Here is a 27234-nt window from a genome sequence, read left to right as displayed (position 1 = left end):
TGGTGAGTGTTGAGCCACTGCTCACCAGTTTGTTGAGACTTGTTGAAGTTTTTGCAGACCGCGCAGCTTCAGAATTTAATTTTAAAAACCCCCACGAGATTTCTATGTTCTTAGTTCTGACTCGAGCCTAGTAACTGTGCAGCGGAGTATAAGTATTATCAACACCTAAATGATGAACTTATAACGAAAAATATTGTTTGCTTTTTGTTTTGAGCAGTTTAAAAGAGTCGGAGAAGGAATTCTGTGCCGTGCCATGACACAAGTGTGAGATTGTTCCTGGATGTACACCTTGTCGATGTTAACTGGCTCTAGGATGCAGTACACGCTGGTGAGTGAAACTTAAGCCAAAATCAACTGATGGGAAGTGAGAAATCCTACAAAATAAAGACCAAGTTGGAAAACCTGTGAAATGTGTTTATTTAAAAAAACCTATTTGAGTGAAATATTATCTTTTATTTGAAATATCCTTCCAGTTAATTAATGTTTGAATTATATCGATTTTAATTAGTGTTCGCAGTGAGTGTTTAAAAAGTGAAATCTTGCCCATCAGGTATATTTCCCTTGGCTTTTTGAATATTCCTTTCTTTTAAAAGGTTAAATCTCAATGGGGATCATAATAGTATTTTATTGAAGTATTTTTTAAACTGTAATTAAACATGTCACTCCTTCACAATTCCTGACCTTGGTTTTAAATTTTTAAGTGCATCATAAGGTTCCCCATGGCAGGCTGATGGAGAAAGTGAAGTCACGTGGGGTTCAGGGTGTGCTAGCTAGATGGATAAAAAACTGGCTGGGCAACAGGAGACAGAGGGTAGTAGTAGAAGGGAGTTTCTCAAATTGGAGACCTGTGACGTTCCACAGGGATCAGTGCTGGGACCACTGTTGTTTGTGATAGATGTAAATGATCTGGAGGAAGGTGTAGGTGGTTTGATTAGCAAGTTTGCAGATGACACTAAGATTGGTGGAGTAGCTGACAGTGAAGGGGACTGTCAGAGATTACAGCAGAATATAGATAGACTGGAGAGTTGGGCAGATAAATGGCAGATGGAGTTCAATCTGGGCAAATGCGAGGTGATGCATTTTGGAAGATCAAATTCAAAGGTGAACTATACAGTAAATGGAAAAGTCCTAGGGAAAACTTATGAACAGAGAGATCTCGGTGTTCAGGTCCATTGTTCCCTGAAGGTGACAACGCACGTCAATAGGGTGGTCAAGAACGCATATGGCATGCTTTCCTTCATCGGACGGGGTATTGAGTACAAGAGTTGGCAGGTCATGTTGCAGTTGTATAGGACTTTGGTTTGGCCACATTTGGAGTACTGTGTACAGTTCTGGTCGCCACATTACCAAAAGGATGTGGATGCTTTGGAGAGAGTGCAGAGGAGGTTCACCAGGAAGTTGCCTGGTATGGAGGGTGCTAGCTATGAAGAGAGGTTGAATAGATTAGGATTATTTTCATTAGAAAGACGGAGGTTGAGGTGGGGGGGACCTGATTGAGGTCTACAAAATCATGAGGGGTATAGACAGGGTGGATAGCAAAAAGCTTTTTCCCAGAGTGGGGGACTCAATTACTAGGGGTCATGAGTTCAAAGTGAGAGGAGGAAAGTTTAAGGGAGATATGCGTGGAAAGTTCTTTACACAGAGGGTGGTGGGTGCCTGGAACGCGTTGCCAGCGGAGGTGGTAGACGCAGACATGTTAGCGTCTTTTAAGATATATTTGGACGGGTACATGGATGGGCAGGGAACAAATGGACACAGACCATTAGAAAATAGATGACAGGTTAGACAGAGGATCTTGATCAGTGCAGGCTTGGAGGGCTGAAGGGCCTGTTCCTGTGCTGTAGGTTTCTTTGTTTCTTTATATCATATACATTATTGACATTTAGGGAATATTAATCACTGAGTGATAATTCTAGTTACTGTACAATGAGTAGAAATCTGAGTTGGAGTGCATATAATACTTTCATGGACAAGAATTGAGATTAAGTCATAAAAGTAATTTGCATTTGTGTAACACCTTTTGGGACCAGAGCACATCAAGAGTGTCACAAGCAATTAACTGCTTTTGAAGTGTAATCATTGTTATAATGTGAGGAGAAGTAAAACCCAAGCAAACAAACCACTACACCTCCCAGTCGCAACCGTTTCAACACCCCCCCCCCCCCCCCCCACCCCCAACCCCACCAACTCCACTCCTCGGACGACACATCCATCCTGGGCCTCCTGCATTGCCACGGTGTCACCACCCGAAAGATGCAGGAACAGCAACTCATACTTCGCTTGGGAACCCTGCAGCCCAATGGTATCAATGTGGACTTCACAAGCTTCAAAATCCCCTCTCCCCCGACCACATCTGAAAACCAGCCCAGCTCGTCCCTGCCTCCCTAACCATTCCTCCCACCTCATGCCCACCCCCACCTACCCACCAAGCTCATCCCGCATCCTTGGCCTGTCTGTCCTCCCAGGACCGACCTATCTCCCTAACTCTCCACCTACATTCACCTTCACTGGCTCTAACCCTGCCTCTTTGACTTGTCTGTCTCCTCTCACCCTATCTTCTCCTCTATCCCTCTTCTATCCACTTTCCCCTGTCTCCCTATATATGTCAGAATCCCCTTCCCCTCCCCCATTTCTGAAGAAGGGTCTCGACCCGAAATGTCAAACTTTCCTGCTCTCCTGATGCTGCTTGGCCTGCCGTGTTCATCCAGCTTCACACCGTGTTATCTCTAAAACCCAAGCAAGTTGGGAACACAAAAAGACTTGTGAAATCCCTAGATAACAGATTAGAGATTGGGTTGTATTGTATCCTAAATTGGATGCTGCAAAACTCAACTTAGTGACTAGTATGTGGTAGTTTGCGCAAAACGTACTTCAAATTGAATGTGCTACCCTTTGGAGGTGCAGCAGACTCCATTAATTGTAGTTGCCTTTCAGATATATTCTTTGCTATCTGGGGACTTGCACAATCAATCATGCAGACATTTCCTCTCCAGTACTGCAAGGACACTGCAATCGTTTGTGGAGCCTTTACCTCTGGTTCCAACGATGTTCCATTAACACAGCTTTCACCAATGAATGAACCAAGGATCAGACCATTTGGTAAGACGCAGTAACTACAAAATAAATTCACTGAGCTGGAGAAGGAGCACTTGTATTTATCTTAATCCCTAAATATTTGATACACCTTCTAGCTATTTGAAAGAATTACCCTAATAAAGACTGGGGGAAAACATCATTTTCTTACCCAAGAGCTTTGGTCTTTTTCCAATTAATTTTACAATCTGCCAACAGCCCGAAGTTAATCATTATCACTGAGTGATAGCGATTTTAAACAGTAATTGATTGCAAATGGAGAAGACAGTACCATGTAGATTATAAAGTGTGAAGCTGGATGAACACAGCAGGCCAAGCAGCATCTCAGGAGCACAAAAGCTGATGTTTCGGGCCTAGACCCTTCATCAGAAAGGGGGATGGGGTGAGGGTTCTGGAATAAATAGGGAGAGAGGGGGAGGCGGACCGAAGATGGAGAGAAAAGCAGATAGGTGACGAGGAGAGTATAGGTGGGGAGGTAGGGAGGGGATAGGTCAGTCCAGGGAAGACGGCCAAGTCAAGGAGGTGGGATGAGGTTAGTAGGTAGGAAATGGAGGTGTGGCTTGAGGTGGGAGGAAGGGATGGGTGAGAGGAAGAACAGGTTAGGGAGGCAGAGACAGACTGGGCTGGTTTTGGGATGCAGTGGGGGGGAGGGGATGAACTGGGCTGGTTTTGGGATGCGGTGGGGGAAGGGGAGATTTTTGAAGCTGGTGAAGTCCACATTGATACCATTGGGCTACAGGGTTCCCAAGCGGAATATGAGTTGCTGTTCCTGCAACCTTCGGGTGGCATCATTGTGGCACTGCAGGAGGCCCGTGATGGACATGTCGTCTGAGGAATGGGAGGGGGAGTTAAAATGGTTTGTGACTAGGAGGTGCAGTTGTTTATTGCGAACCGAGCGGCGGTGTTCTGCAAAGCGGTCCCCAAGCCTCCGCTTGGCTTCCCCAATGTAGAGGAAGCCACAATGGGTACAATGGATACAGTATACCACATTGGCAGATGTGCAGGTGAACCTCTGCTTAACATGGAAAGTCATCTCGGGGCCTGGGATGGAGGTGAGGGAGGAGGTGTGGGGGCAAGTGTAGCATTTCCTGCAGTTGCAGGGGAAGGTGCCAGGTGTGGTGGGGTTGGAGGGCAGTGTGGAGCGAACAAGGGAGTCATGGAGAGAGTGGTCTCTCCGGAAAGCAGACAAGGGTGGGGATGGAAAAATGTCTTGGGTGGTGGGGTCGGATTGTAGATGGCGGAAGTGTCGGAGGATGATGCGTTGTATCCGGAGGCTGGTGGCGTGCTGTGTGAGAACGAGGGGGATCTTCTTTGGGCAGTTGTGGCAGGGGCGGGGTGTGAGGGATGTGTTGCGGGAAATGCGGGAGACGCGATCAAAGGCGTTCTCGATCACTGCGGGGGGAATGTTGCGGTCCTTGAAGAACTTGGACATCTGGGATGTGCGGGAGTGGAATGCCTCATCGTGGGAGCAGATGCGGCGGAGGGGGAGGAATTGGGAACAGGGGATGGAATTTTTGCAGGAGGGTAGGTGGGAGGAGGTGTATTCTAGGTAGCTGTGGGAGTCGGTGGGCTTGAAATGGACATCAGTTACTAGCTGGTTGCCTGAGATGGAGACTGAGAGCTTCAGGAAGGTGAGGGATGTGTTGGAGATGGCTCAGGTGAACTTGAGGTTGGGGTGGAAGGCGTTAGTGAAGTGGATGAACTGTACGAGGTCCTCTTGGGAGCAGGAGGTGGCGCCGATACAGTCGTCAATGTAACGGAGGAAGAGGTGGGGTTTGGGGCCTGTGTAGGTGCAGAAGAGGGACTGTTCCACGTAACCTACAAAGAGGCAGGCATAGCTTGGGCCCATGCAGGTACCCATGGCCACCCCCTTTGTCTGTAGGAAGTGGGAGGAATCGAAAGAGAAGTTGTTGAGGCTGAGGACCGGTTTGGCTAGGCGGATGAGGGTGTCGGTGGAGGGGGACTGGTCAGGCCTGCGGGACAGGAAGAAGCGGAGGGCCTTGAGGCCATCTGCATGCAGAATACAGTTGTATAGGGACTGGACGTCCATGGTGAAAATGAGGTGTTGGTGGCCAGGGAATTGGAAGTTCTGGAGGAGGTGGAGGGCGTGGGTGGTGTCACGGACGTAGGTAGGGAGTTCCTGGACCAAAGGGGAGAAAATGGAGTCCTTGTCTGTAGGAAGTGGGAGGAATCTTGGGAAAGCTTGGGAACCCTGCAGCCCAATGATATCAATGTGGACTTCACCGGCTTCAAAATCTCCCCTTCCCCCACTGCATCCCAAAACCAGCCCAGTTCGTCCCCTCCTCCCACTGCATCACACAACTAACCCAACTCATCCCGTCCCCCCACTGCATCCCAAAACCAGCCCAACCTGTCTCTGCCTCCCTAACCTGTTCTTCCTCTCACCCATCCCTTCCTCCCATCTCAAGCTGCACCTCCATTTACTACCTACTAACCTCATCCCACCTCCTTGACCTGTCCGTCTTCCCTGGACTGACCTATCCCCTCTCTACCTCCCCACCTATACTCTCCTCCTCCCCACCTATACTCTCCTCTCCACCTATCTTCTTTTCTCTCTATCTTCAGTCCGACTCCCCCTCTCTCCCTATTTATTCCAGAACCCTCACCCCATCCCCCTCTCTGATGAAGGGTCTAGGCCCGAAACATCAGCTTTTGTGCTCCTGAGATGCTGCTTGGCCTGCTGTGTTCATCCAGCTTCACACTTTGTTATCTTGGATTCTCCAGCATCTGCAGTTCCCATTATCTCTGATACAATTTTAATCATGTAGATTGCGTTGCCAATATTTGATAGTATGTACTACCTAGGTTCCACAGACTAAGCCTAATCATTGTTTCAAAAATAACTCTGCAAAACAGAGGCAATCAATGCAAATGACCCTGTCCTACTTCATGAAAAAAAACTTTGACAGAATCCCACTAGCCATGAACCTTTTTGGAAGGGTAATCAGTTACGTGACTGCACACAATTTGAATGCATTTTTTAAAAAGACCCCTGATCGAATATATCCATAACCATCTGAAGGTAGTTTCTACTCTCTACCATTTTAAATTGTTCTCTGTAGGCCAAATGACAAGACATTATAGAGATGTACATAATTATTGTATGTACTCTGCAAACATTAAATGGTAACTCTCACTTAATCATAATTCATAGTTATCCAGTTTGAACTCTTAGTCTGTGAAACAAGATCTTCTCCAAGATTTCCAAGCCTGTTTATTCATATAGAGGCATTTGTGACTTCTGAGACAGTTTGCTTTTTAATAAAATTATATTTATCATTATTTTCTAGAATGAATCAAAGATGAAATCCTCTGTTTTGTAGAATCCTTACAGTGTGGAAGCAGGCCGTTCACCCCATTGAGATCACTGATCCTCTGAAGGGCATCCCACCCAGGCCTACTCCCCTGCTCTATCCCTGTATTTCCCATGGCTAATCCACCTAGCCTGCACATTCCTGGACACAATGAGCAATTTATCATGGCTAATCTCCCTAACCTGCACATCTTTGGAGAGTGGGGGCAGGGTGGAATGTGTGGAACTTGCACAGACAGTTGCCCAAATGTAGAGTCGAACCTGGGGTCCTGGTGCTGTGAGGCAACAGCGCTAAGCACTGAGCCACCGTGTTGCCCCAACCCATACCTGCCACAAATCTGTCTGTAATTCTATGGTTTTTGTAAAAAGAGATAAATCTTTATCTCTGACATTGGGAGTTCCCAAGCATCTATGACTTTGGTTCAAAGTGGTTACATCAAAGGCTACCAACTCTCAGAAGTGGACTAGGAAACTCAGTCAAGATTGTAACCTGGACACACCAGTCCATTCTCTCAAACATTTCGCAAATGTTTTCAGCATGCAGGTTTGGGAGTTTGTAGATTCTAGCATTGACATTTCCATGTCCTTCTTGGGGAAGAGCTGCAGGGTTGGTAGTGGTGTTCCCAGAAAAGCAAATCCTTGGATTCAGGCATGGCTATTCTGCAAATAACCATAGTCTAGAGAAAGAATGGAAGTTACTGGTAACCCCTTCACATGAATCAATGGGCTTCTTCCTTTCATTATGTACTCCTGACTTATTCATCAGAAAGGAAAGAAAGGAGAACAGAAATAAAAAGAAATATTTGCTTTTATCCAACACTACCACACCTTTCATGACCTCAGGATGTCCCGATGCATTTTGCAACTACTGAAGTACATTTTTGAAGTCCAGTCACTGTTTGCAAGAAATAAAGCAATGATTTTTTTTTTTACACAGGAAAGAATGACATAGCAATTTGATAATGATCAGTTAATCTGTTTCTATTTATTGGTATGGGAATGCATATTAGTCAATATTTCTATCTGCATCTTTGAAATAATACCATTAAATCGTTGATGAATATCTAGAAGGGCAGACAAAATTTTAATTTAATATTCTAACTGCAAGGTGATCCATCCAGTCATGTATTGAAAGTATAAAACACATTGTCTTGTCGCTATCCCTGACTGGTCAATGTGATCTGTTTCATTAATGAATGTGCAAAATAAATGGATGAAATTATGATTTGCACGTTTTTGCATTTGAATGAAGATAGTGTTGGACCTCAACATGAGTGGAAATTGCAAAAAGTGACAGGAGTGTTGTGTCATGAGATGTAGATGGTACTCCAAATAATTTTGAAATCTGAGTTCTTGAAGCACAACATACTGTGACCTTGACCTTAAATAACTTTATCCACCACTTCCTCTATTCACTAATACTATAAATGTTAATCACTGGTGTGCCTTGAAACATTTGCCTCAGTAAGTCTATTCAGGCATGAAGGAATTTTCCAGCTGGCTACTTTAACAACTGCTTGTGTCTTATGCACCCGCTGTACTTATCAGCAATTCAGTGCGAACAATTAATATTAAATGGTGCTGGTGAGCTAAGTCCTTCCCTCCTGTGCAGTCAGCTGTTACATTAACCAGCCTGAGAGTCCCTTCAGTATGCAATGGACTCCAAGTCTAGAACAGATATCGTAAAACACGCACCTGATTAAAATTAAATGTTCTTGTGGAGGGAAGAATTACTATAGCTACACCAGTTGTGGCTGAGTCGGCAATTAGTGCTGTGCTAAAGTAAAGGCCAGGCCAGAAGATACAAAGATGAACTGATGCAGTAGGCTGCAACCAAAAGGAAGCACACAGGCGGCAATGGAATAGGGCAGAACTAGACTTGAGAATGTAGCAGGGTAATGGTGTGCGGGCAATCTTGGCTGTGCGGCTGGCAGTAATGGTGATGAAACAGAGGCAGGACACAGCAGAGTCACACAGTGGGCTTCAGAAATCTGGAGAGGGGGAAGCAGCAGGTCCGGTGAGTTGAGTCTGAAACCTTTGCATCCTGAGAAAGTTAAGATAGCTGTTGGAGTGGGTTGTCATTACAACTTGTGGGCAGTTAGGAAAGGAACAGAATAAATCTTTCTGTGTTAATTCTTTTATTTTCATGCCATGGTGATGGCTGTAGTTATGTGTGGTCAGTTAAACCCACCATCTTCAACATCCTTCCATTTACAGAAGATAAATCCATTGGCAATGAAGCAGCTTCATGTTTGCTGCAGAATCAAACCAATTTCTCCAAATTTAGCTGCTTCTTGCTACCTGCCAGGTGAATTTAAAAGAGAAAGTAGTTTCATTGCAGATTTGTTCATTCATTCTTCATTGGTGAGCAATGATTAACTCAAGCTTCTTTTTAATTGGTTTCAATTTAGCCAATCAAATGTATGTTTCAGCCAATGGATGACTTTTCTGTTCTGAAAACTTACGACAATGAGGTATGACATTGTTGAAGTGTTAAACTTGAAAGCTATCATGAAATCAGCCACCGTACACCCGAATAAGTCTATTAAAGATATCTACAGTCACAGAATATGGGAAGAAACTAATACCCTAGCAAGTTTTGAGAATATTTGTAGCTTAGGTTGAGGTTCTGGATGTGAGTTTGCTCGCTGAGCTGGAAGGTTAGTTTTCAGACGTTTCGTCACCTTTTTTTTATTTGAAAAAATATACTTTATTCATAGAATGTACAAAAAAATAAAACATTTATACACCTACCCAGTCATGCAAGCCACTCCAGGTTACCCGGGGGTACGTACACCAACTAAAGGGAAAAAAAAACAAAACAGAGAAAAAAAAACAAAGCAAAGAAACCGCCCCGGCAGTCGTCACCCCGCACAGTCCCAGTTGGCCCCCTGACCAGTTGGGGAAGGCGCCAGCTGGGCCCAGTTACCAGATAGGATTCTTTTCCCTTTTCTGGACGAGGGGGCTCATACGGTGGTCTTTCCCCACCGCGCCTTGGCGGCGGCTGCCCCAAGCTTTAGCGCGTCCCTCAGCACGTAGCCCTGGACCTTGGAGTGCGCCAGTCTGCAACACTCGGTCGGGGTCAGTTCTTTCAGCTGGCAGACCAGCAAGTTGCGGGCAGACCAAAGAGCGTCTTTCACCGCATTGATGGTCCTCCAGGCGCAGTTGATGTTGGTCTCGGTGTGCGTCCCCGGAAACAGCCCGTAGAGCACGGAGTCCCGCGTCACGGAGCTGCTCGGGACGAACCTCGACAAATACCACTGCATCCCCCTCCAGACCTCCTGCGCATAGGCACACTCCAGAAGGAGGTGATCAACAGTCTCCTCCCCCCCGCAGCCACCTCGAGGGCAGCGTGCGGTGGTGCAGAGATTCCGGGCATGCATAAAGGATCTCACTGGCAGAGCCCCTCTCACCGCCAGCCAAGCAATGTCCTTGTGCTTGTTTGAAAGTTCTGGCGATGAGGCATTCTGCCAAACGACTTTGGCAGTCTGCGTGGGGAACCACACGACGGGATCCACCCTCTCCTTTTCCCCAAAGGGTCTCAAGGATACTACGTGCTGACCACTGCCTGACGGCCTTGTGGTCAAAGGTGTTTCCTTTCAAAAATTTCTCCACGAAGGACAGGTGGTACGGAACGGTCCAACTACTCGGAGCGTTCCGCGGCAACGAGGCCAGGCCCATCCTTCGCAACACCGGGGACAGGTAGAACCTCAGTAAGTAGTGACACTTGGTGTTTGCGTACTGAGGATCTACGCACAGCTTGATGCAGCCGCACACAATGGTAGCCGTCAGGGCGAGGGTGGCGTTCGGTACGCCCTTTCCCCCATTTCCCAGGTCTTTGTACATGGTATCTCTGCGGACCCGGTCCATCCTCGACCCCCAAATGAAGTGGAAGATGGCCCGGGTGACCGCAGCGGCGCAGGTCCAGGTAATAGGCCAGGCCTGCGCCACATACAACAGTACCGAAAGCCCCTCGCACCTGACAACCAGGTTCTTACCCGCGATGGAGAGGGACCGGAGCGTCCACCTGCCCAGCTTCTGCTTAAATTTGGAGATACGCTCCTCCCAAGTCTTAGTGCATGCCCCAGCTCCACCAAACCAAACACCCAGCACCTTCAGGTAGTCTGTCCTGACGGTGAAGGGGATGAAGGAGCGGTCGTCCCAGTTCCCGAAGAACATGACCTCGCTCTTACCCCTATTGACTTTGGCACCCGAGGCCAGTTCAAACTGGCCGCAGATGTCCAACAGCCTACTCACCGACCGACGATCGGTGCAGAAGACGGCGACATCATCCATGTACAGGGAGGTCTTGACCTGAAGGCCTCCGCTGCCTGGGATAGTCACGCCCTTCAGGCTCACGTCCTTCCTGATGGAGGCGGCGAAGGGCTCCACACAGCACACGAACAAGGCAGGAGAGAGCGGGCAGCCCTGCCTGACTCCAGATCTAACAGGAAAACTGTCTGATTCCCACCCGTTGATCGAGACTGCGCTAACGATGTTGGCGTAGAGCAGCCGGATCCAATTGCGGATGCCCTCCCCGAACCCTAATTTGGAGAGGACGTCCCTCATGTAAGCATGAGAGACCCTGTCGAAGGCCTTCTCCTGGTCCAGGCTGACGAGGCAGGTGTCCACCCGCCTGTCCTGTACGTAGGCGATCGTATCCCTGATGAGCGCGAGGCTCTCAGCGATCTTCCTGCCCGGCACAGCACAGGTTTGGTCAGGGTGAATCACCGACTCCAGGACAGACCTGACCCGGTTGGCAATGACCTTGGCCAGGATTTTGTAGTCCACGTTCAAAAGTGAAATGGGACGCCAATTCTTAATTTCTTCCCTCTCCCCCTTCCTCTTGTAAATGAGGGTGATGATGCCCTTCCTCATGGACTTGCACATTTCCCCTGCCCGAAGCGCACTATCGTACACCTCCAGCAGGTCCTGGCCGACCAGGCCCCACAGAGCAGAATACAGCTCGACCGGTAAGCCATCACTTCCGGGAGTCCTATTCCTCTGCAAGGACTTGAGGGCTCTGGCCAGCTCGTCCAGGGATATCGGCCGGTCCAGCCACTCCCTCGTGCCGTCATCTAAGACCTCCGTGATAGACGACAGGAACGACTCGGAGGCCGTGCTGTCCGTGGGCTTCGTGTCGTACAGTCCGGCATAGAAGGATCTGCTGATCCTCAAAACGTCAGGCCGAGACGACGTCACCGAGCCGTCGTCCTCCTTCAGCCGGCTAAGCACAGAGCTCTCTTTGTGCACCTTCTGAAAGAAGAAACGCGAGCACGTCTCGTCCTGCTCCACAGAGCAGACCCTGGACCGGAAGATTATCCTGGAGGCCTCCGCGGCGAAGAGCGAGGCTTGCTGGCCCCTCACCTCGCGGAGGTCCTCCGTGACATCGACCCCCATCAACTGCAGAAGGAGCAGGTTCTGCACCCTTTTCTGGAGTCGCGACAGCTTTCCCCGCCTCTCTCTTGCCTTCTGAACACCCTTGAGGACAAAGAACCTCTTGATGTTCTCCTTCACCGTCTCCCACCAGTCGCCTGGAGACTCAAAGAGGGGTTTCACGGTCCTCCAACCGGTGTACTCCCTCTTAAGCTCCTCGACGTTCTCTGGGGTCAACAGAGTCGTGTTGAGCTTCCACGTCCCCTTGCCGGCCGGCTGGTCGTCCTGTAAGTGACAGTCGGCCAGCAGGAGGCAGTGGTCAGAGAAGAACACCGGCTCGACACCAGTGGATCTGACCGAGAACGTCCGTGACACAAACAGGAAGTCTATCCTTGAGCGGATAGACCCGTCTGGCCGCGACCAGGTGTACCTCTGCTGCGCTCCGTCTGCAGGGGTGCTGAAGACGTCGAGCAGCTTGGCGTCCTTCACCGTGCCCATCAGGAATCTGGACGTGACGTCCAGTTGAATCCCCCCACCCGCTGTCCCCACGCCGGATCTTCCATCTGCATCAATGATGCAGTTGAAGTCTCCGCCTAGGATGACCGGCCTGGACGTAGCCAGCAGGGGTGGAAGCCGCTGCAGGACGGCCAACCGCTCACTCCGTACCGCTGGGACGTACACGTTGATCAGCCTCAGGGGAGCATTCCTGTAGGTGATGTCAGCTACTAGGAGGCGCCCCCCCACCACCTCCTGAACTTGAGAGATGGTGAAGTTGTGCCCCCGCAGCAGAATAGCCAGGCCCGAGGAGCGACAGTCGTTACCCCCCGACCAGATCGAAGGCCCACAGGTCCAGGCGCTGGACCATTTCCCGTACCTGCCGAGGTGCGGTATCCCGCACTCCTGCAGAAACAGGAGGTCCGCCTTGATGGTGGTCAGGTAGGCCAACGTGGACACACATCTCGCGGTTGACTTGACGCTGCGCACATTAATGCTCGCAATTCGTACCCCCATTGTGGGCAGTGACTGCAGTACCCTCCCCAAGTCCAAGGTCCAGCCCCTCCATCTGTCCCTTCATGCCCATTGCCCGGGCTAACTGCTGGACGCTCTCTGGGCTCAGGAAACCGTCTGTGCTGCCTTCCGGGTGGCATCCCCCCGTCAGGGGTGCGGAGGCAGGAGGGTCCGGCTCCGGATCAGGCTGGGGACGTGCTGTTTCCTCCTTCCCGCCTGGAAGTTCCGGGGGGCCCTCCAGTGCTCCAGCGGCACTTGACTGGGTGTCGGAGTGAGCGTCAGGACGCCTCCCGTCACCTGGAAGCGGGGTGCTGCTTTCCTTCCCCCTCGAGACCTTTAACTTCTGCTTCGGGTGGGCCCTCTCCGAATCCTCCTCGTCAGAGGAGCTCTTATAGCCCCCCTGTAGCTGTCTCTTCCCTCCTGATTGTTGCGGTTCCTGGGCCCGTCGACGCACCTTCCTCCTCGCTTTCCGGACTGTAGTCCACTCCCCTGGGTCGCCTGTCGCCGCCTCCATTGGCTCCGGGTTGTCGGGGGGGATCGGAGCCTGCAGGGGTGCTTTGCTGGCCTCGGGCCCATCCTGCAGGGCTGGGCCCTCCTGCACGGCCTGGCCCTCCTGCTCATTAGTGGGGTCCTTGCTGGGCCCTGGTGCCTTCCTCTCCTCCGGGGGGGGCTGGCCCCGCATTTCCCCTGCCGGCGACCTGGGCGTAGGTGGTACCCCGCCGCGGGCATGCCCTATAGAAGTGGCCCGCTTCCCCGCAAAGGTTGCAGCTTCTCTCTCGTGGGCAATCCTTTGCAAGGTGCCCCTCCTCCCTGCAGTTCCTGCAGATGGTGGCTTTGCAGTCAGCCGCCATGTGACCTGACCTACCACAGGCATGGCAGACTTTAGGTTGCCCTGCATAGGTCAGGTAGCCCTTGCTCCCGCCGATCGCGAAGCTGGACGGTGGGTGTGCGACATTCCCGTCTGCGCCCATCCTCAGCATCACCTTGACCTGCCTCTTACTCGTCCAGATGCCAAAGGGGTCCACCATGTCAGTTAGGTCCCCTTCCACCTTCACATACCTTCCGAGGAAGGTCAGGACATCAACTGCTGGCACATGCGGGTTGTACATGTGTACAGTCACCATACGGCTCCTCTGTGCTGGCATCACAAACAGTGGGACAGCGGTCAATACAGAGAGGGGGCCCTCACCTCCTTTCTCCTTGAAAACCTCCAGGAAGCGCTCGCAAAGCTTGGCACTCCGGAAGGTCACATCGTAAAAACCCCCTCCGGGGAAATCCTGCAGGCAGTAAATGTCCGCAGCAGCAAACCCACAACAGTCCAACAGGACCCTCTTCACGAAGAAGGTGCGGTCCACAGGTGCACCTTCATCCACCTTCTTTACAGAAACACGGATGGTGTTCCGGACCCCCTGACCTGGGGCACGAGCACTTGCCGCAGCCATCGTTGCAGGTTGGCTGCTCCCCTGAACCAGCGTTAGGCCGAAGCCAGCATTAAGATCCACTGGTCGCAAGGGTGCACAGCCAACCCGACGTCCTCCTTTCACCTCCAAGACAGCACTCTCGTCCTCTCAGTCCACAAGAGAGTGGGTCTTTATTGTGTTCGAGATGTAAGCTGGTTCACTGAGCTGTAAGGTTTGTCCCCAGATGTTTTGTCACCATTCTAGGTAACATCAACAGTGAGCCTCCGACGAAGCGCTGGTGTTATGTCCCGCTTTCTATTTATCTGGTTAGGTTTCCTTGGGTTGGTGATGTCATTTCCTGCGTTGGTGATGTCATTTCCTGTTCTTTTTCTCAGGGGATGGTAGATTGATTTGGAGCCAATGTGTTTGTTGATGGAGTTCCGGTTGGAATGCCATGCTTCTAGGAATTCTGGTGCGTGTCTCTGTTTGGCTTGTCCTAGGATGGATGTGTTGTCCCAATCAAAGTGGTGTCCTTCCACATCTGTATGTAAGGATACGAGTGATAGTGGGTCATGTCGTTTTGTGACTAAATAGAAAGATAAATAGAAAGCGGGACATAACACCAGCGCTTCGTCGGAGGCTCACTGATGTTACCTAGAATGGTGACGAAACGTCTGAAAACGAACCTTCCAGCTCAGTGAGCAAACTCACATCCAGAACTAATACCCTGTATGGTGGCAGATTTGGTTGGCCGTTGAGCACCTAGCTATCTTTCCACTTCACCCTGATTTAGTCTCAATGGGATGGTTCATGGATTGTCCCCAAATCAAATACAGAGCCTTAAATGTGCAGTTAACGTCCACTTAAAAGCCTAATTCTGCTGCAGTGGGCATTAGCCCAGTGGCAGGTGAGAGGCTCATGATGCAAGGAGCAGGATGAACTGACTGCCTCTCCCCTATAATCCGCATTCCACAGTCCTGCCACTATACCTGTTATTATCCAAAAAAACTCCCAACTATATGATTCCTCAGCTGGGGTACGTACTTTTGCCAGCTTCAGACTCACACATGGCATTGCTGTTGAATAAAAGTACCAGCCTCTGATTAGCCAGCAGCATTTTGTGGGTGGAATTTAGAACCCCCCCCACCTTTAAAATAAAAATGTATTTGCCACTGGGCAACATTTCCCAGATTGATACCAGAACAGCTGATGACATCATCCGTCTGAGCCAGTAAAAGACCTGTTCAATAGAAGGCTTGTGCATTTGATACATAATCTGAGACTGATGACAGTGGGACGGCTAGATTTAACCCGTAGTTTTCACATAATCCCTACAGTGCAGGAAGAGGCCATTCAGCCCATAGTGTCAGCACTGACCCTCCAAAGACCTTCCCACCCAGGCCCAGCCTACCGCCTCATCACTGCATTTGCTATGGCTGACCCACCTAGCCTGCACACTATGGACAAATTAACATAGCATAGCCAATCCACCTAACCTACGTGTGTTTGGACTGTGCGAGGAAGCTGGAGCACCCAGAGGAAGCCCATGCAGACATGGGGAGAAGGTGCAAATTCCATACAAATAGTTGACCAAGGCTGGAATCAAACCAGGTCCCTGCACTGTAAGGCAGCAGTGCTAATCACTGAGATGCCATGCCATCCTTTTATTTGTGAATGGTGAATTTTGTCATTGACCATACATATTAGAACCTGAAACTGGAAATGCAAAGAGTTTTTCTCCTCTTTAGTATAAGCATAGGGATGTTAGGAAAAATGCATTTGTATGCTTTGATTTCTCATAGACATATGACCTCTTATTTTCATTTTAAACAGTATCCATTAAACCCACCAAGAGAAACAACTGCCCACCTTTCTCAAGTAAAACTAAGTATGGTCAATAAAAGTAAGTCTTGCCAGTTTTTGTTATACTGTATTTCTAGAACAATAAATGAAGTAATGTTACAGTAACTAAAATCTACTGTCTAAGATAACAAGGTGCAGAGATGGATGAACACAGCAGGCCAAGCAGCATCAGAGAAGCAGGAAATCTGATGTTTGGGGTCTGTTCTGAAGAAATGTTCCGAAGAAGATTCTTGACCCAAAACGTCAGCTTTCCTGCTCTTCTGATGCTGCTTGGCCTCCTGTGTTCATCCAGCTCTACACCTTGTAATCTCAGATTCTCCAGCATCGTCAGTTCCTACTACTTCTTGGCTAAGTCCTGATTTATCGATCTTGGTTCAAAAGAATTCTCTTGATACTATTTTCATTCATTCATCTATAAACAGTAAGGATACCATCATAAGGCAGCTCCGTGCCTCCAAGCCTATTGACGCAAGACATAACCTTACGTTCTTCTCTTCTCAAAGTATTTTGCTCAACTGGCAAGAGGAGGAAATCTGCACATTCAGGACGGAAAGAAATTCAATTTTGATTAGATTCCCTATAGTGTGGAAACAGGCCCTTCGGCCCAACAAGTGCTCACTGCCCCTTGCAGCATCCCACCCAAACCCGTCCTCCTATAACCCACACACCCCTGAACACTACAGGCAATTTAGCATGGCCAATCCACCTAGCCTGCACATCTTTGGACTGTGGGAGGAAACCGGAGCACCCGGAGGAAACCCACGCAGACATGGGGAGAACTCTACACAGACAATTGCCTGAGGGTGGAATCGAACCCAGGTTCCTGGCACTATGAGGCTGCAGTGCTGACCACTGACCCACCGTGCCACCCAGGAATTTAATTCGAGGATCAACCAAATTTCGGAAAACAGAATTTGATCAGCTCTTCAGACACCTCAGCCAAATGAATGTTTTCTGTCAAGGTCAGCACTTTGCTAATGATTCTCCTTCCAAGCAGAAATGAACAAAATATGACCTCGTAAATTGCTTTTACAGACCACCATAATAAAATAGGAGAGATATTAGAAGGGAAATTATTATTCATAAATTCCTGTTCTCTCTTTTAAAAAAAGACGAATTTATCATCCTATTCCGAAGCTGTGTTAAACCAGCTTCAGCTATAAACCTTCTTTTATGAAGAGAATTACTAAAGAAATGGCCATTGGAGCATCATCCAGAATTAATATTTGACCAATTTGGATATCATCTATATTTTGATTCAAAGATTGGGAAGTAAAAATATGCCTTACTGAGCAAGCAAATTCCTCGTACGGGGTGATTAGATATTTATCCGATCAATCTCTTCGTTAACTTATGGATACAATTTAAATGATTTGTAATATCAAGAATGTCATTGAGATATACAGCCAGAATGGGATTCAAAATTTCATGAAATCCATTGATTAGTAAACAATTAGACTTCAGCTAAGACAAAAAACATTCCTAGTTAAAAACTGAATTAGAATTGAAGAATCCATATTGTTTATTTTATACGTGATAGATGCCCATAGCTGGTAGACAAGTAGGTTGCTTTTAAATCTTTGGGATTATTATCATTGTTATAAGTTGCCTCCTAGACTTGATAGGTCATATTTTGTTCTGTTTTTGTTTTAACGACGTTGTCTGTCACTGAAACACAAACATGAAATGTTGCGTTCTTTTTTGTTTTAATAGTAAAAAGAAGATTGTTAGCATAAGAAATGAAGATAAAATAGATTAAACCAAATTATCCAATACAAATTCAAAGGGTCTTTAAAAAAGATCTTGTTAATTTCATTCATTTATCAGAGTCACAGAGCTATTAGCATGTAGAAGGTGGCCATTCATTCTATTGTGACCACCCTGGTCCTATTACCTAGAGCCAACCTCTTCCCCATATCACTGTACATTATTAGAATCCCAATAGATTTCAGTGTGCACTTGTATAACTCAATCAAATTTGCATTCACCACCATTTCAAGCAGTGCATTCCACACCCTGATTATAAGACCATTAGACAGCGAAGTGGAAGTAAGGCCATTCGGCCCATTGAGTCCACTCCGCCATTTAATCATGGCTGATGGGCATTTCAACTCCACTTACTCACACTCTCCCCGTAGCCCTTGATTCCTTGTGAGATCAAGAGTTTATAAATCTCTGCCTTGAAGACATTTAACATCCCGGCCTCCGCTGCGCTCCGTGGCACTGAATTCCACAGGCCCACCACTGTCTAGCTGAAGAAATGTCTCCTCATTTCCATTCTAAATTGGCCCCCTGTAATTCTCAGGTTGTGCCCACAGGTCCTAGTCTCCCCGCCTAATGGAAACAACTTCCCAGCGTCCACTCTTTCTAAGCCGTAATTATTATGTGCTGCTTTGTAAAGGTTTCTTTTTCATGTCACCTCTGCTTTGTTTGCACATCACTTCAATTCTGTGCCCTCTTGTTCATGTTTTATTTTTATAAGCAGAAGCAGCTTTACCTTGCCCAGCCTCCTCATTATTTTGAAAACTTCAATCAGATCTCTTCAGCCTTCCTTGTGCCAGAGAGAACAGTCTCAACTTCTTTCATCTATCCTCATAACTGAAGTTTCTCATAACTGGAACTATTCTGGTAAATTTTTTAAAAAATGGGTTTTGTACACAATACAATGTGGAGCTGTAGGAATGCAGCAGGCCAGGCAGCATCAGAGAAGCAGGAAATTTGACATTTCTGGTTGGGGCCTCTCTTCAGAAGAAAAGGCATTTTTTTCACTCCGCACTCATCCGTCTAAATTTCATTCCCTCTAGACTCCACCTCACACAAATATCCTCAGATTGTGTCCTCCCAGGTTTAGTGATTAGACTCCCTTTGCTCAATGTTTAATCAGACCCCTCTCCGAGGGCCAGTGGTTAGACCCCACTTCTCTGTTGCAGTCCTGGGTATCACAAATACTTACTGCTGCAGTCTGTAGTTCAGGCCTGCAAAGCGTTCTTCCTGACTGGCAAGAAGCCACTGTCCTTTATGACAGTTGTTGGCTTTGTCTTCCCCATACTTGTCAGTACACTCCAGCAAATCCTTATTCACCACGAGTGGGAGTGCACTATATTGAACTTAAGTTCAGCCACCAAAACAATTCCTTGGTCACTGCTTTACAGAGTGACATCCAGGGTGCTCAAGATATTGTTGTGGACCAACATCACCTCAGTAGCTTACTCGAATGACTCCATCATGTTAACCAGTTTTTACAATGGTGCTTTTCAGCGCATATGCCTAAGACATCATGGCATGCAATAGGCTAGAGATGGTGTCTTTCATTCCTTGGTACGTACTACCTTGGGAAATTCTGATAGTTGCACACAGTTATTTTTCTTTACAGCTGCAGAAGTGCCTGCTTTCATGGAAAGCTCAACATCATTATCAATCTGCGCAGGATTTGGAATGTCCTGAACTCTTTGGGGTCTCCCCGTGGATGGCCTGATTTCCTATCTCTGCTTGCTTATGATGAAATCCTCAATAGTGTCACATTATCAAACTGAGAATCTGGTGTTTGTTTCTGTGCTGGAAACACATCATGCATGTAGCAGGGCCTCCTCCATCCTCTCCTGTATCAGCCCTGAAAAACGAAAGACATGGGTTAATGCTAATCAGAGCTGGGAAAGCTTCCAGCATAGCAGTGTGCAGATCATTGCACTCATTATATTGGTAACATTGAGTCAACATATGTGACAGTTAAGTATAAAGTGAAGTGTGCTTTCAAATGCTGATCACTAGTTTCTGGCCCTTCCCCCCCCCCCGCCCCCATCTCGAAATTGGCAACCTGCCAATCTCAAGGGCTTTCTCAATGGTTGTGGGGATGGTGCTACAAAAATGTTACCTCAATTCTTAATGCATAATGCCATCCTTCGATTTTATTTATATGTGACAGGGCATCCGTGTGTGTTCTTGTATAACTGACAGTAGCTAAAATGTTGCAATTGTGACAAACAAACAACTGACTTTCAGGAGATGTAGAGTCTGTAGAACTCGGGGAGAGAGTTGTCACATGGCCCAACCCCTTGGCTGTAGAAAGAACTGCGAGCATTTGAACTCTGTGTGTGTGTGTGTGTGATACAGAGAGAGAAAGAGAGATACTTTCACAATGCGGAAAAGATATAGCCTTATCTGTCTCTCTGCCCACCAGAACTCTTTGTTACTATTACAACCTGAAGGTTTGTAATGGAGAATTCTGAATCAACATCCCTGCCTCTATGGCATGGATACTGTGTATTGTTATTATTTTTGCATCGGGCATGGTGGAACTCATACATTTTTAAACCACTTGTAAATAACTTCTACATCTATGCTTGCCCGAGTTGTGGAAATAAAAGTAACTCTACTTGTTTAGCTGAAGAATCTGGTTAGTTTATTCTTCACAGCAAGTTGTACACAGTGAAGTTTTATTTATTAAATTAGCATTATCACCTCCCTTTTAAATTCAAGCTCTGTTGTAACCAAATCAGGAGTGAGGTATTGAGAGGGATCAGTTCATCGCTCCTTCCCTGTGATTGTGAGAAACAGCAAAAGAGTTAAGAGCATGAGAAATTCACTGCTGATGATAGATGATCATTTGAGAAGTAATACCATGGAAATGGGAGACAAGGACCTGTAGGATAGAGATGCATGTCATCTGTTGAGACGAAATTTGAGAGGCCTGATTAGTGTCACGTGTAAGTCAAGCTGTGTTCGTCAGAGGAGTGTGATCAATAGGAAGATGGCCCAGAGTCTTTTGCCGTGTGAAGACTTAAGTTAGACTTCTCTATAGGAGGGATCTGGTTAGGGCCTGAGGCCTTTTCAAAATAAACTTTTTGTTACATTACACCATTTATGTGCATTCTGGCTAAGCATGAGGTATGACTGTTGCCCTCACTTCTGACACCCGCCATCAATATGTAATCATTACATCATCATTGAGAGAGCTTCCTACGTAGATCTCAGAAGCTAACCCTTTACAGAGAGGTGATGGATGCCAGTTACACCAGATCTGGATTAGTTCCAATAATCCATGGCCATGGATGTAGTGCCATCCCATGTGGTGGGGGAAATCCTCCTGTAGGATAGCCAGAGATAATGGGAACTGCTGATACTGGAGAATCCGAGATAACGAAGCGTGGAGCTGGATGAACGCAGCAGGCCAAGCAGGTATCAGAGGAGCAGGAAAGCTGACATTTCGGGCCGAGACTGTTCTTCAGAAATGGGTGAGGGGAAGAATGTTCTGAAATAAATAGGGAGAGAGGGGGAGGCGGATAGAAGATGGATAGGGGAGAAGATTGGTGGAGAGGAGACACAGGTCAAAGATGCAGGGTTAGAGCCAATAAAGGTGAGTGTAGGTGGGGAGGTAGGGAGGAGATAGGTCAGTCCAGGGAGGATGGGCAGGTCAAGGGAGCGGGATGAGGTTAGTAGGTAGGAGATGGGAGTGGAGCTTGAGGTGGGAAGGACAGGTTAGGAAGGTGGGGATGAGCTGGGCTTGTTTTGGGATCTGCCTCTTTCACCTGTCTGTCTCCTCTCCACCTATCTTCTCTTCTACCCATCTTCTATCCGCCTCCCCCTCTCTCTATTTATTTCAGAACCCCTTCCCCTCACCCATTTCTGAAGAAGGGTCTAGGCCTGCAACGTCAGCCTTCCTGCTCCTCTGATGCTGCTTGGCCTGCTGTGTTCATCCAGTTCTACACCTAGTTGTCTCAGACTTAGCCCACTGTTGGGTTTTTAATTATCAGCCATCATTATGCCTCTGGGAAAATTGCCCAGATTTTGGAATTCCTGGTCTTCTGGTGTGGTGCCACCTTCCATAAAATTTTTCCTGGTCCTGACTTCAAGCTTGAACTGGGAAGGTTCTGCCCCAAAAGAGCAGAGACTGTAAACCTGGATTTGACCTTGATGAATGCCTTTATCTAAAGCTGGCCTTGGAATTGCATTTTATTTGCCAGAACCACCAGCAATAATTAAAGTGACTGACTTTGTTTTTGCAACTGTTGGCAACTACTAATATTAAAGGTGTGGTTTTTTAAAATTATGACCCCACCTGCATTGCTGTTACTCATAAAGCAGAGCATTCAAATGCTCAGCATAACCAGCATGTGACTTGCTAAATCACCCAAACCTCCCTCAGCAACTGTTGTATCCTCTAGAAGTGAAACAACTTTATGTCCTTCTTGACACAATTCGATTAAGTGCTATTCTTGTCTATAAAATCGCTCCTCATCCCAACTTTTCTAACCATTTGGCTTTGTCAGTTGTGCTCATTCCAAGTTTATTGGGATGTTAGTTCAGACTGCATATTGATTTTCAAGTAAAAGTTGTAGGAGATGGATGCACTCCAATCATCAGCTGTAGTGAGGAAACAAAATCATAGAATTGATTGACATATAGTGGAGTGTCTCTGACTGTAATAACTCTCCTCTTAGATTACATCACGATTTGAGAATATTGTTAGAATTAAAATGAGGGGAGGGTGAAGCAGGAGAGGAAGATGATACACTTTAATCATCAAAACTGAAATAAAATAGCAGTTATTGATGTGGCAAAATATAATGGCTCAGATTAAAGTAGTAGCAATGTGTAAATCATCCAGGAATTTCTGGGTAGTATAAAAGAACCTAGCAACTGCAAATTTCTGCAGGTTGCTCGCTATTTCACACTGCTGCTTGCCTTTTGAAGCTCGCGACTTGCCCTCAACTTCACTGAAAGTTCAATTCAAATTGCTGTATTTGCACATTAGTGACCAATTTAACTCTCCATAGAAAGTTTGACCAGAAATCCAAAATCATAGTTACTTTATTTATTACGACATTTATGTTCCTTTAATGCTAATTAGCCTCAGAAGTGTGAACCCTCACTTCTGCTGATAGTAAAAGTGACATTGCTGTAGTCCCATTCTCTCAATACAGAGAGATGAATTGCCTTGGTTTAAACTGAATGTTACCACACCTCAGGTGAGGGGAGAGATTGAGAAGGAGAATGCTTTATGGTAAGCTCAGCCAGTGTGGGCGCTGAACCTATGCTGCTAGCATGATTCTGCATTTCAGACCAGCTATCCTGCCAACTGAGCTAACCAACCCCAAGTAAATTGTTGTTAGCTTTTTTTAGAATTTTTTTTATTTTCCTTTCAGCCCTTCTATTCTCTACCTTAATTCAGTCGTCTTTTTTTTTCTCTCTCTCCTGTCATTTTTTCTCTGAATGTGGAATCAAGGAGCCGAAGCAAAACTAGGGTCAATGGAAATTGGGGTAAACTAGTTGGAGTCATAGGTGACTAATGTGAAAATTGTTTGTGATTGTTGGAGGTCAGTTTTCACAGCACAAGGATATCCCTGCAGGGGTTCCTCAGGGTAGTGATCTAGGCCCAAGTATGTTCAGCTGCTTCATCGATGACCTTTCCTCCATCATAAGGTGTGAAGTGGGAATGTTTGCTAATGATGACATGTTGTTCAGGCATGGCTCATAATGAAGCAGTCCCTGTCCAACTGAAGAAAGATGTCGATAATATCCAGGCTTGGACTGATACTTGGTAATAATATTTGTGTCATGTAAGTGCCAGGCAATCTGATCGTTGCTGCTTTATATTCAACGGCTCTTCCTTTGCTGAATTGCCCACTACCACCTTTCTAGGGCTTATCATTGGCCAGAAACAGAACTAGATAAGCATAGAAATACTGTTGCTACAAGAGCAGGTCAGAGGTTAGCAAAACTGCAGCGAGTAACTCTCATCCTGACTCCCCGAAAATTGTCCACCATCTAAAAAGTACAAGTCAAGAATATGATGGAATATTTGCCAGGATGAGTGCAGCTCCGTGCAAATTGACATCATCCAGAACAAAGCAAGTTGCTTGCTTAGTGCTGTTTCCAAAACATTGTGGATGAATAGACTGAACATTAAGTAACAGCAGTGCATATCATCAACAAGACGCACTGCAGAAATTTGCCAAGGCTCCTGATGTAGCAACTTGCAAACGCAACCACTACCAGCTCAAAGGACAGGGGCAGCAAATACATGGGAGCACCATCACCTGCAAGTTCCCCTCCAAGCTACTTGGCGTCCTGACCTGGAAGTGTAGTGCTGTTCCTTTAGTGTCACTGGGTCAAAATCTTGGAACTCCGTCCCTTGTAGAACTGATGATGCATCTGCACCAAATGGACTGTAACAGATCAAGAATGCAATTCACCAACTTCTCAATGGGATCTAGGGATGAGCTGTAAATGCTGAACAGGCAAAGTCCACATCCTCTCAATGAAGGAAAAGAATGATTTGACTCTACTTCTCCCTATTTCTTCTCTTCTGTCCGTCATAAAATCATTAAATTGCATTGGCTGATTGGTCCTGTCATTCACTAAAGCCATTATTGCTCTGCACGTTGTCTGTTTATGGCTTAGAGCTGTTTGCAAAGACCCTTTCAAGCTGAAGAATGAAGATTAAATTTAGCTGGCAGTTAACAACTTAGGCATACTTTTCTATCAAAATCTGGATCATGAGGAAGTAAAAATAATAAAATCTTTGATCTCTTAATTGATTAAAATCACTACTTGCAGTTTCAGTTCTAGAAGGGTTCTGAAGAAGATAAACACCAGACTCAAAAGGTTAACTCTGCTTCTCTTTCCACAGATACTCCTACACCTATTAAGTTTCTCCAGCATTCTGGTGTATGATTCAGATTTCCAGCATCCACAGTATTTTGCTTTTATTTAATTATGAGAACATTCAATCAGTGGGGAAAATGCTCCTGCCTAGTGCCCTTATAACTCTATAAAGAAGATTAAGCACAGAAATTGTGCATTATGCTATGTCAGCGCTTTTAAAAAGTGATTCAGTTGTTCCCACACTTCTCTCATATTTTCAGTTTATAGCGATATTGTTTTATAGTAAACTGAATTATCTTAAAAAAAAACTCCCAGAAAATACTGAAAGCCCTGAGATATTTGGACAGCAAATAAATTGCAAGTCTACGACTCATCTGGCCCACATTTTCCAAACCTGTTCTAACTCAGGTAACTGCACAAGTGACGCTTCTGAATCATTACTGAACATACCCTGACTACTCCTCTGACCTAATTCTTAATAACCCCTCCACCCAACCAAGCCAACTCCTACCCCTGACCCCTTCAACTCCCCCTCGACCGTCCAATATCTGTGATCCCTTAATGACTCTGGACTACCAGCTACCCCCAGACCCAACCTGACAGGACCCTAACCACTTACACACCTCCATCCCACGTAAGCTGACCCATCTCAGGCCAATACCTCCTGACTACGCCCATCCTGACTCAAATACCCTTTGGTGACTGAGCCTAACTTCTCACCCATCTGTCACCATTGCTACTTTTTAGGTCAATAATGGGGCAATTTAACACATTGCCTTTGAAACATTTATTTTAGCTTTGCAAAGAAGGGAGACTGATCCAGACAAGCAGCAAAAGATTCCCGCTGTGATGGCAAGTCATTTGGCCAATTTGCCATCATTTGTTTGCGTTTCATTTTCATATTTTGGAAGACACTGCCAAACAATATCTTCCAACCAGTGAATGTGTACTTGACATTCCCCCACACCACAGGGGGAAGATTGATCTTCAGCAATGACATAACATGTGCAAGAGTGAATTGGCAAGACCATTTCACAGCTCAGCACGATATCCTTTGCTGTTTCAAAATGGGCCTAGCGCTGGTATTATGTTACTTCCAGCTTTTTTTTTAAAGAATACTTTGAGTGCATTCTGAGTGGTTGAAGATTTAGCCATTATCCTCTACACTTTCTGTTCACTCTTGGCCGGTAATGTTCAAGGCACAATATGTAAGACATTCCTTGCTCATACTGTTCGCCTTGAAGATGGTGATACAAAATGCCACAGTCCAAACAGAACTTGCAATGGCAATTCCCAACAGATGTTAGGACCCCCTTATTCTCCTAGGTTTAATGCTGCAGGCACAGCTACTGAACACTGGATCGTCACCAACAGGACGACCTGTTCTGTCTACAACAGTGGAGAGTTTTAGAGGCCATTAGAAAGCCTGAGGAACAAGTGTCGTGCGGATTAGTTTCCCACCCAGTTTCATCGCAAGTCACGCAGACCTAGTCAACTTTTTTCCCTCATTGCCACATTGGTAATAAATTAGCAGCACGGGAGTAGGGTCCTTCTTTTCATTTTGAAGTTAATGATAAAGATCATCATGCTGGGCAATGAAACAGTTCTGCCAATTCACACGTGCCCATATTGCGCTTCCACTGAAGTTCACTCTTCCCCCTGTATTTTGTAGGAAAGCCAAGTGTGCTTGCTCTGGTGGAACAACATTATTATGTGGTGTCATTCCAAATGTGAAAATGAAATGCAGCCAAGAACCCCAGCCCACTTTCTGGGCTCAAGGCAATTAAGTTATTTCAGGAAGCTACTAGAATCATTCATGTCATCCATTTGAGTGACAGGGTGTGAGGGTAAGTGGTATTCTGACTGGACTCAAAACAATTACTAAACATTTGAAATGTTTATTACATTAAGCAAAGGGATACTAAACATTTGACTTTCCCCAGTATGTCCCAAAACAATATTAGATGCCAAGAATGTGTATCTGGCCAATGCTGTGAAGCATCAGTTTTGAAAACTACATTTTAAAGCACCATATTTTCACTGTGATATATTATTCCATATTCAGATATGTAATATGTGCTTGTCACTTTTATTAGGCAGTGCCGGAAATAACATTAGTTAGGAGGGTTGGGAGGGAAAGAGGTGAAAGGTTTCTCTACTCTGTTCAATGAATATTTGACCAGAAATATTCCCAAATTATATCTTGAGACAAAATCTTCATGTTTGTTTCAAGGATCAACATGTTTATTCCTGCCAATCCGAGTAATAGTCAGAATTAGGTCCAACATTCCTGTCACGTAATTATATATTTTTTTCAGGTGCACAATTAATGTTACCTGTGATTCACTGTGACAAGGTGGAATTTGAAATAATAATGAGGCAAAACGATCCTGAACAATTATTTTTCAAATTGCCGGCACCTGCAAAATGTAAAGCCCAGATTTCTACACTGATTTGGGACCCCTCATTCACACACACTCTCGTCCAAAACAAGGACTTCAAGGTAGTGCCATTAACTATATTGTTCCCCAAATGTTACCTGTTGACCTGTTTCCC

This window comes from Stegostoma tigrinum, chromosome 2 (genome assembly GCF_030684315.1).
Source record: "Stegostoma tigrinum isolate sSteTig4 chromosome 2, sSteTig4.hap1, whole genome shotgun sequence".
Classification (NCBI taxonomy): domain Eukaryota; kingdom Metazoa; phylum Chordata; class Chondrichthyes; order Orectolobiformes; family Stegostomatidae; genus Stegostoma; species Stegostoma tigrinum.
The sequence above is the reverse complement of the archived record's forward strand: the minus strand, read 5'-3'. Positions refer to the sequence as shown.